Source organism: Drosophila innubila (genome assembly GCF_004354385.1).
Source record: "Drosophila innubila isolate TH190305 chromosome 2L unlocalized genomic scaffold, UK_Dinn_1.0 4_B_2L, whole genome shotgun sequence".
NCBI classification, from domain to species: Eukaryota; Metazoa; Arthropoda; class Insecta; order Diptera; family Drosophilidae; genus Drosophila; species Drosophila innubila.
The window spans coordinates 18,449,387-18,459,337 of record NW_022995372.1 but is presented as its reverse complement, the minus strand read 5'-3'; positions in this window follow the sequence as shown (position 1 = coordinate 18,459,337).

Below are 9,951 nucleotides of genomic sequence, written 5' to 3'. Positions count from 1 at the left end.
CCTACAACAACAAGAACAAGGCCTAGCATCAGAAAAACAACTGTCACAACAATGCCAGTTGCCATAAAATAATATAAAGCAAGTAATAATGCTCAAGATGACAATGCTGAAAGACTGAAAGATACCCAGTAGGCTGCTATAAAGAACGCTCTCCAGTTAAAAACACAATGACATTCATATCCGTGATAATTGCCATTTTTACTAAAATAATTATTATTGTGTACAGGGTATCAAATTAAGAAAAACTCAAAACAACTGCAAACAGCAGCAGCAAACAACAACAATAGACTGCTACAATGTTATGATTTATTGCAAGCTGCTCTTTGTTGTTGCTGGTTTGTAACTTGGCTAAGAGGTGTATTTCCTGGCCAAAGATGCGAGTGGAAGCCAAGCCTGCAACAGATGCCGCAGCCCAAAAGTTATTTATGAGCTAAGTCTGCAGACAATGCAGCCAACCGCCAAAAATGCTTCTCCGACTTGATCCTTCCTCATACCGCCGAGGACAATACCAACAATTTTATGAGACTCCACTTTGTCCTAACAACAAAAAGTTATTTAGTGGCCTCATGACTCCAAAATAGATATCGAGCAAACTGATGAGCTTATATCCTACAGACTGATCAATTGACTGATATGTGTTGCAAGTTCAGCTTCGCGAGTTCTTTAACTTTAAGAGCTTTTTATCTTTATTATTGTTACCACAAAACTTCGAATTGTCAGGTTAGCAATGCGTCGAGAACAAAAAGGTTTTGTGTCAGTGTATTATAGATAACGCCAAGTCTAGTTGAGCTTCGATTATACAAATCTGCTTGAGCTTACACTTATTCTTAAGTTTCGATGTAATAGATCTTTTTTTTTTTCATTTCATCAAATAAGTTTTTTTAACAGATTGAATGAATGAAGAGCTTTTTTTATGCTGAGAACTCCTATGTCCTCCGAGGTTTATTTCTGTCAAATTTAAAGCTTTAATATTGCCAATTCGACTTATTCATAGGTTATGGAACATATTTCAGCTTCACTTATAAAATCGAAATAAAATGTTTCTTTAGGAGCAATTATTCATTACTAAGTGGGCTATTAGCTTGTCTGCACTTCCTTGGTTACCTTTGGCTTTATGTTCTGGATTATAACTTTCTGGCTTTCTTTGGGTTGATTAATGGTCTGTTAGTGTCTCGTTTTAATACAATGTCGCCCATTCCATAGTTCCGATGGCGAAGATATACTATCTACTTACTTAGTTTCACCTGCTATGGCTGTGATATAATATCCTTATGCATGTCCTGCTTTGAAATAACGAGCAACTGTTGCTTTCGTAAAGTAATCCTGATGATGTTAATCATGTTTCTTACGAAACATACATTCCACACATGAAACATGACTCCCTTCCTTGAGTCATCCCCTCTTTGTTAGTTATACCAAGAGCTATGTGTACTTGTTATTCAATACTTGGCCAGCTTTATGGCTAACAAATTGTGCAACATTTGTGCGCTTTTAGAGCTTGTCCATTGTCATGGTGGACAAGGCGGGGAGACAGGGAGGGGAAGGTCCTGAGGTGTGGGTTAAAAGCAATTTCGTTCGGCAACTTGTCTACTTCGAGAGTTTTGGCACTTGGCAAAAGTTTTATGAGTCCTTTTTTATCGTTTTCCGTCTTTTGTTGTTGTTGCTATTATTATTGCAAAACGAAAAGTTATTGTGTATCCCTGAAGCAGGGAAAAGTGCACAGGCAAAGCCAAAGGCAATCAGCATGCAAATGCATTTGGGGACAAGCGAATATACATAGACAGAGACAGAGAGAGAGAAAGATAGAGAGTGAGAGTGAGAGTGAAAGAGAGAAAGATAGTTGGCTAAAATATTGAGCACAATAAGTCACTGAAACGGAGGACAGTGGGTGTAAGAAGTATGCAACAACTAGGCAACTGCCGCTCTCAATTACGTTTTGCCACTCTTGAGATTTCGAGCTGCAACTTGGCTAAAACAAAGGGCAGCGCAAGGACAATGTAAGCCTCACTGCCATCATTTCAGGGTTGCCACCAAGTGTGACAGTCGGTCGAGATGGGTTGTCGACGGCGCACAGTGTCGCAAGGTCAAAGCGGCCCGCTCGCAAAAGTAATTTTAACTAAAGGAAAAAGTTATAGAAAGACTTGTTTAGCTTTATAATAGTAATAATAATTACCATAATAATAGTCATAATAATAATGGCACGCACAACTTGGTCGAAACCGAATACCAAAAAAAAATAGTAGGCACGCACTTTTGTGCAATGCGGCGTATACGCAACGAGGCGAAATGTTTTCTAATTTGGATACAAATTGAAAGCAAACAAGACGACCCAAAACGCATATAGAGTAGATGCCCAGGTACACTGATAAAAAAAATGTTCTAAAATCAAGATTTTGGTCTCAGAACTAAGATTTTTGGTCTAAAAAATGCGTCGAGAACATCAAATTCTTGAATTAAGAGAACACATCTTGATTTTAAGAACATTTTAAATAAGACCAAGTTCTTATTTTAAGAATAAATGTTCTTAAAATTAAAATCAAAAAATAAAATAAATGAATATTATTTTTTATATTTATATTTTTTTTATTTTTAAATTTTGATTTATTTATATTTTATTCTGTTGTAGTAATTTTATAAATGTTATTTTAATTTGTTATGAGGGGGATTCGAACGGCCTCTCTAACCAGAGCGCCACGGTGCCATCATTTGTTTGATTCGAAATAGTTCCTATTTATACTTTCCTAACAATTTAAGATTTTTATTCTTATATTAAGATTTTAAGTTTTTTTAGATTTATAATCTTAGTTTTAGTAATTTGGTCTTAAAATAATCTTATTTTAAGAACAAAATATTTAAGATGAATGTTCTTGATTTTAGAACTTGGTCTTTTTTTTCAGTGTAGCTGATTCTTCCAGCCAAAAACTTTATCATAACTTGGATTTTTGCCTCTTCCATGTGGCCCAGTCAATTATCGGTGTGTGTGTGTGTGTATGTTGTGAATTCTTTTCACAGCTCTGAAGTGAGTGTTGTCCATTAGATTGGGCAAGCACACTTGTATAGAACTGTTTAGCAGTACTCAAACAATGTATTGTTCGCTAGCCGTGTGAATGTTGAACAAATACAAATACAAATATATATTCATGAATTATTCGCTGAATTCACATGGCACACTTAGCTGTGTAGCAAGTATTGAGCAATCTGAAAAAAGGGTGGGAAGAATTTCGGGTTTGATTCAAGTTTAATTTACTTTTTAAAAGACAAGTAAAATTGAGACTTAGCTCAAATTTAATTTTATACATTTATAAAAGCTTATTATTGTTAATGTTTTTAATAAATGCATGTACTTGAATATCGAAACTTAAAGCTTCTTATCCGACAGAATAACATCTAATAATCCAATTCAAAGCCATTTCAGTCATATCGTTGATAAGTACAGTATCTGGACAAATGAAAACGAATCTGTCGTTGTGAATAGAAGCAACCTGGTTACCTGACACTTCCTGCCATTTCAACCAATTAGAGAATGCCACCTTTTCCATCATTACCGTCATCATCATCATGGTCATCATAATGATGTTATCAGCATGACTATTCGGACTTTTCACGCTTTGCAGCTTTCATTAATGGGCCAACTAACAAGTTTCAACCCAAACTGTTTGAAAGGCTCAGCCACCTTTTGGACAAGGATGCGGACAGGAACAGAGGGATGGGGGGGACAGGAATTCCTGTGTAGCAATCAGCCTGTGAGACTGTGACAGTTTTCTGTGTTTTTGGTTTGGTTTTCATTTCCTTATTTATTCAACAAGTTCCGCTGCGACAGGCCAAACTAGGACTTTGCGACACGCACAAAACAAGGACTTGGCATTCCAAGGACAGACATCACGACTGCTCGTACATTCTGGCGACCGAGGAGGGTAGACCGTTAAGAGAGAGCGGGGAGCAGAGAGGGGATTCCACTGCTTGCTTTATGTGCTTTTAATCACATTTTTTTCCGGCTATTTCATGGGGCATGGCATTCAGGATGGCATCGATTTGTTTGGTATTTGTTGCATGCCGCAAGGACACGAAATAATTCCCCCTAAGCCCCTCCTTTCCCAGCAGTCCAAGCTACGTGTTTGACTTGACTTTTGGGCCCCTTTACTTTAGTGGCATTTATTTTGTCACATGTTATTTATGCCGGAATGTGTCGTCTAGTGTAGGGGATTAAGGGCGGGGGCGGAATGAGGGCGGGGCGATAAAGATTTGTAAGCCTGTAAGTGCGTGTTTATTTGCTGAGTCGCTTGTGAGTGCTTTTTGTGTATGGCTTAAAGGTATTTTCTTTGCGGCACCTTATCGAAACCATCCAGCAGCCATTCACAGGACCTTCGCATCCTGTAATTGGAACAAGGGTTTTTCGTTTTCTCTCTCTCTCTGTATGTGAATGCTTGTACGTGTGCGAGCGTGTGTGTGTGTGTATGCTTTTGACAAACTCATTTAATATTTATTAAATTTGTACGCTCACGGGTTTCGCATTCATTTCGCACGTACCAAAAGGAACTTTTAGTGTTGTTTTTATTTTAAGCGAATGCTCTACTGTTTCACTTTAGTGTCATTCGTTTATCATTTGCTGTGTAAAGTCTGTCAACATCTATTCTTCCTAAGGAGCATTATTGTCAAATTGCGTTTGCAAAAAACTATTTCAATCGTTTGTTTGCGATTTTAATTTATTCTGATTTTTGGTTTACTAACTTTTTTTGACTTACTGAACAGACTTACACAAATAAAAAATTAATATAATTGTAGGAAATTCCATAATTTAATTAATTCGTATTGAAGTAAAACATAAAGCACAAAAGTATTTAATATCTAATTTTGACTATGGTATAAACGTATAGCCAATTTTAGCTTTTCTTATTATGTACATTGAATAAAGAACAAAAACATTCTCAGTAAAAATAAATTAAATTAAATTTTGTTTCCAAATAGTTTAGTTACTCATATATACGATAGAATTCACTTTTATTCTATCCCAATTAAAACTCCTGTTGTATCGCAGTTTTAACAAAATTCTAGTGTATTTTTTACTTCGTACAGTTTGCACAATTTCACAATTTCACATTTTTTTTGTTTGGTTGGATGTTTACCAACACACATGTTAACTGCTACAGTTCCGACCATGCCCACCGCCCTAGAGCCACTGGCAAACGGAGCTATGTAATTAAAAATTTTTTCCGAAAGTCGCTGACTAAAAAATAGTTTTTTACCTCTTGAATTCCATTTTTGTTTTTTCATATTTCGGCGGTAAAAACAATAATTAAAAGCAAACCAGCGGCAACAACAAAACACACAGACACTCCCAGTTATTAACCAAATTCTTAAATTTATTAAATTAAAGTTGTAAAAGAGTAAAAAAGTTTGGAATTTTTAATTTAATTTAAACTTAATTTTTTTAATTTTGTTTACAATATTTTTAACGAAAGGTAGCACATTTTGAACATTCTTTAATGAATATGAATCAATATAGCTAATTGTGTGTGCAAATGTAAATGCTGCGAAGGCTCCCAGACAGATCTGATCCCACATTATACATTTATTGTTTCTTTTTTTGGTTGCTGGGATCTTTACTTTACTTTTAGTGATTGTACTTATTGTTCTTGTTCTTTCCGTAATAATAAGTAGTTCATTCAACTCGCACAATTTTTTCTGGATAAATTTTTAAAGATACAATTAAACGAAACTATGCGTATGTATGTAAGCACAGTAACAGCTCATTAAATATAACATTGTCACAAATAATTAAAACTTTTAGATTCACATTCTTAAGATTTTAAAATATTTGTCTACACATATACGTTATTTCTATATATGTAATTTATATTTTATTTTTAAGTTGCGATTCGAATATCAGAAGAGTTATATGTATACACAATTTTCTAACAAATTGTATTTACACTGGACCTAACATTAATTCCTTTTTAATAAATATAATTTAATAAAATTCAGAAGAACAGTCAGAAGTCTGTTTATGTACATATATATATATATATATATGTGTAATTTTCTGTTTAAAATAATTTGCATTTGAATAAACAATGAAAAGACTAAAGAATCAGCTAAGCTGAACGAAACGCAAACGCAACCAATGCGAACCAAAAGGCAAAGCCAAATTCAAATAAAACCCAACCCATTCAACTTGTGTATACACTAGCGAACCAGAACGAGAACAAGTGCAACAGGCAGCCGGCTTATGAAACAGGTCAACAGCAACAGCAGTAACAGCAGCAACAACTACAGTAGCAGCAACAGCTGCTGTCTGACAGCAAAGACAACAACCCGAAAAAAAGTGTAGAAAAAATAACAACAACAATGAAAATAAACTCGTTGCAGTCGACCAACTGCCACAGTCTTCAATTCCAGCTTCAGCTCCATCTCCCGCTCCAGCTATGACTTCACCTTTAGTTGATTCAGATGGAGTTGGAGTCTTCTTCTTGTCCTCTCATTGCGTCTCGTTTGTGGCTGTTGCGCAACAAGTTGGCTCGAAGCTTTTTAAGGCCAAGACCAAAAAGTCAAACAACATGCGAGCAACGGTTTCAGCTGCTTCTTCGTCTTCGTCTTCGACTTGGTCTTCGTCTCTTTTCTTCTGCTTCATCGTCTTTGACTTCGTTCTGCCGCTGCTGCTGTTGATTCACTTGACTTCTAATGCACTCTCAGGAAATGGGGCTACCAGTGGCAACCGGCATTGGCACTGGCAACTGCCAAACGATAACAGTGGCAACAAAGTAACAGACAACAACCACAACAACAACAACAACAAGAGCAACAACAACGGAAACAAGCTGATTCTGCCAACGTCTCCTATATGGAGCAGCAGACGAGTCAAGTCAAAAGTGCAATGGGATTATATTTGTATCAGTTGGTCACGAAGGGAGAGGAGGAGCAGGTGAAAGCCGCCTTTTAGACTGACGCTTGAGTAATACCAATGCGTGTGTGTCTCTCTCCCTCTTCCTCGCTCACTCTCTCTCCCTTCCCTGTGAAACCAACTTGAAGATAAGCTGCTTTGACGTGTGCAAAAAGGCTTCGGCCACATTTTATAAGCTAATAGAATGAAAAAGGGATGCGGGGTAAGGCAGTGACACTTGTCTTGTGGCTTTGTTCAAGAGCTTTACAACATTAAAGCGTTTCACTGGGCCAAGTGCAATAGAATTTAACTTAAGTTTCATTAACTTAGTATATACAATTTCAACTAATTTAACACAAGTCTCTATTTTGAACAGAACTACAGAACTATGTACTTGAACTGGCATTATTCTGTTAGCATCCTTTAACATTTTTGAATACGGTCTTTTTAGCACTTAAGCCCTTAATGAGAGCCCTCCACTTATTTGAGCTTATGCTGTACCTTCTTTGCCATTTACATAATCTCACACTATCAATGTCGTTCTTATGGTCTCTTACTCTCTCTCTCTCTCCCTCTCTATATCTTTTGCTGGGTACTTTTAACGTCACTAAAAGGGTTAAGAGTACAAAAACTAAGTTCAGATGAGCTCATTATTAGCTCGGTACCCAAAGGCTAAAAGGGCTTATAAGTTTGTGCCAGCGAATGTAACAGCCAAAAGGGGCCGCTCTGATAATATAATATTAGTTATTTAAAGCAAAACACTTTCATTTATTTACATATTTGCTTAATTTTAAATTATGAAATACGATAAAAGAAAATAATTATTTGAATGTTTAATAGTCTGAGAATCTCACAGGCTAATAGAGCTAGAGCTACCAAATTTGGTGACACTGCTTCTTTAATTTTATACAATTTAATGTATTTTAGTGTGTTGAAATATGTACTCCTGTAGGGTATACACTGGACTGAGTACTGGGTTTCACACAGTCGAGCACACACACTTACTTGTTTTGTAAAGCCATCTCGTGCATTCCCTCCCTCTTCAGAGCACATTAGACCAAATAGCATTGCGTTAATAAACCAACAACAAAAACAAAAGTAACATCTCAAAACTAAAGCAAAAGCAAAGTCAAAATACAAAAGCAAAAGCAAAGCAGCTTAGTTTCTGCTTCGTTTGTATTTCTGTTTCTGATTTGCTTTACTTTGAGTACATGTGGGTGTGTGTGTGTGTGTGAGTGTTTTTTAAGAGTAAATTTGTGTTGTTGCTGCTGAATTTAGGCTACTTTTCTAGTCGAGGTCAACGAATTTGTTTGCCGTTTAGAATGACTAGATTGTATACATATGGGTGTGAACATGTTCTTGTATGTGTGTGTGTGTATATGTGTGTAAGGGTGTAACACAATGGCTCAACTGATTAAATTTTGTTTTCTTTTGCATATTTTTTTTTCTCAGTGTGTTTGTACGAATATATGTATATACATTATTTTTAGAGTGGCGACACAACGCATTGCATAATCAAGACTCAGAGACAAAAAACAACAATAGCTATAAGTCCAATAATACACCCACAAATGCTGCGGCTATGGTAACCGGTTTGCGGTTTCTACTGTTTTTGTTGCCTGATGCTTATTGTTGTTGTTGTTGATGTTGCTCGTAGCGTGTTTTTCTGCAAATAAAAGAATAATCAAAGCTATAACTGAACCAAAAACTCGAAACTGCGCAAACTTCAATTGTAATGCAGCCATCGAATGGGTGGTGAAAGGGGGAGGAGGGGGGTACAGTCACCACGCACGTTAACCCACTGCCCTCAGTTTGTTGGACTCGACAGCGCGCTGTAATTATGCCATTTACACAACCAAAACATAAGGTATACGGACTTTGTCATTAAGTTTGCCAACTTGTGTTATGTGCTCTTTCTTCTTTTTTCCTAATTTTCTTACAAGAATTCTGTGATGTTTACAAACTCTGAATTCTCATTCCAACAATGAAGAAACAACATATCTATTAATAGGCTCACAATAGTTTTTAAATTTTGTTATTTATGCGACTTGCTTAATATTTTATTTTTGAAAAGAGTATAAGAGGACGCAGCCAATTAATTAACAGCTTTTGAATTTCCTTACGTTTCTTTATTTTAAAATGAAATGCAAACATTTTACTTTTATTTTAAGTAGTTAATATTTGTGGTCAACTGATTTTAGTTGAAGTTAAATATATAAATAACTAATTTTTCCTATAATAAGATAAATGTAAAGTTGTGACTTTAATTTTCCTCTGTCTTATCTCTTGCTCCTTTGAAAAGAAAAGACTAGATTTAAAATAAAACTATATGATTTTATAAATAAAAAAAGTAAAAAAATATTAAAATAGTAAATTGGAAATGCAAGAGATAATAATCATGCATATTAAAGAGTATTTGACATTCTCTCTTCAGCAATTTATTTGTTCTTTCTTTGCTCCTTTCTTCCATACTCTGTCTTTGGCTAATCGCTAGTTTCTTATGCCGTCGTTTTATAGCACGTTACATTTAACTTTGCCTAAAAGCAAGAAACAAAAGAAAAGAAAAAAAAACTTGTTTGGCGTTGCAACTTTTTGCGTGATTGCCACAGCGTGTGGCGAGTGCGTGCGTCCGCAATCACCACCAACGGCATCAGCCAGACTGCAGATGAATCTGGCTGGAACCTGGAAAGCCCTCGAGTCATGCTCTCAATGCCATTTTTTGCGGTTTTTTATCTTTTAATTTGCTCAACAGTGCAATTAAGCTAAAACGGAATTGAAAGCATGTTCTAGGGTTGTCGCTGCGGCTTCGTATCCTGTTGCTGCTTCTGTGGCATCAACTTTTTCAACTTTCCCAATTTGTACTAAGTGCGTTTTCTGATTTATATAAAACAAGCATGATTTTGGGGGAGGAAGTAATGTCAGTGCAATTGCAGTAACAGCTGTTGCTAATGTAACGGGACACATTCTGGAGTTCTAGAGTCTACATATTTCTTAATTTGTATATATAAACATCAAGGTACGAAAACCTTACGACTTTTGATGACACTGATGGTATTCTGTTATGCAACTCAATC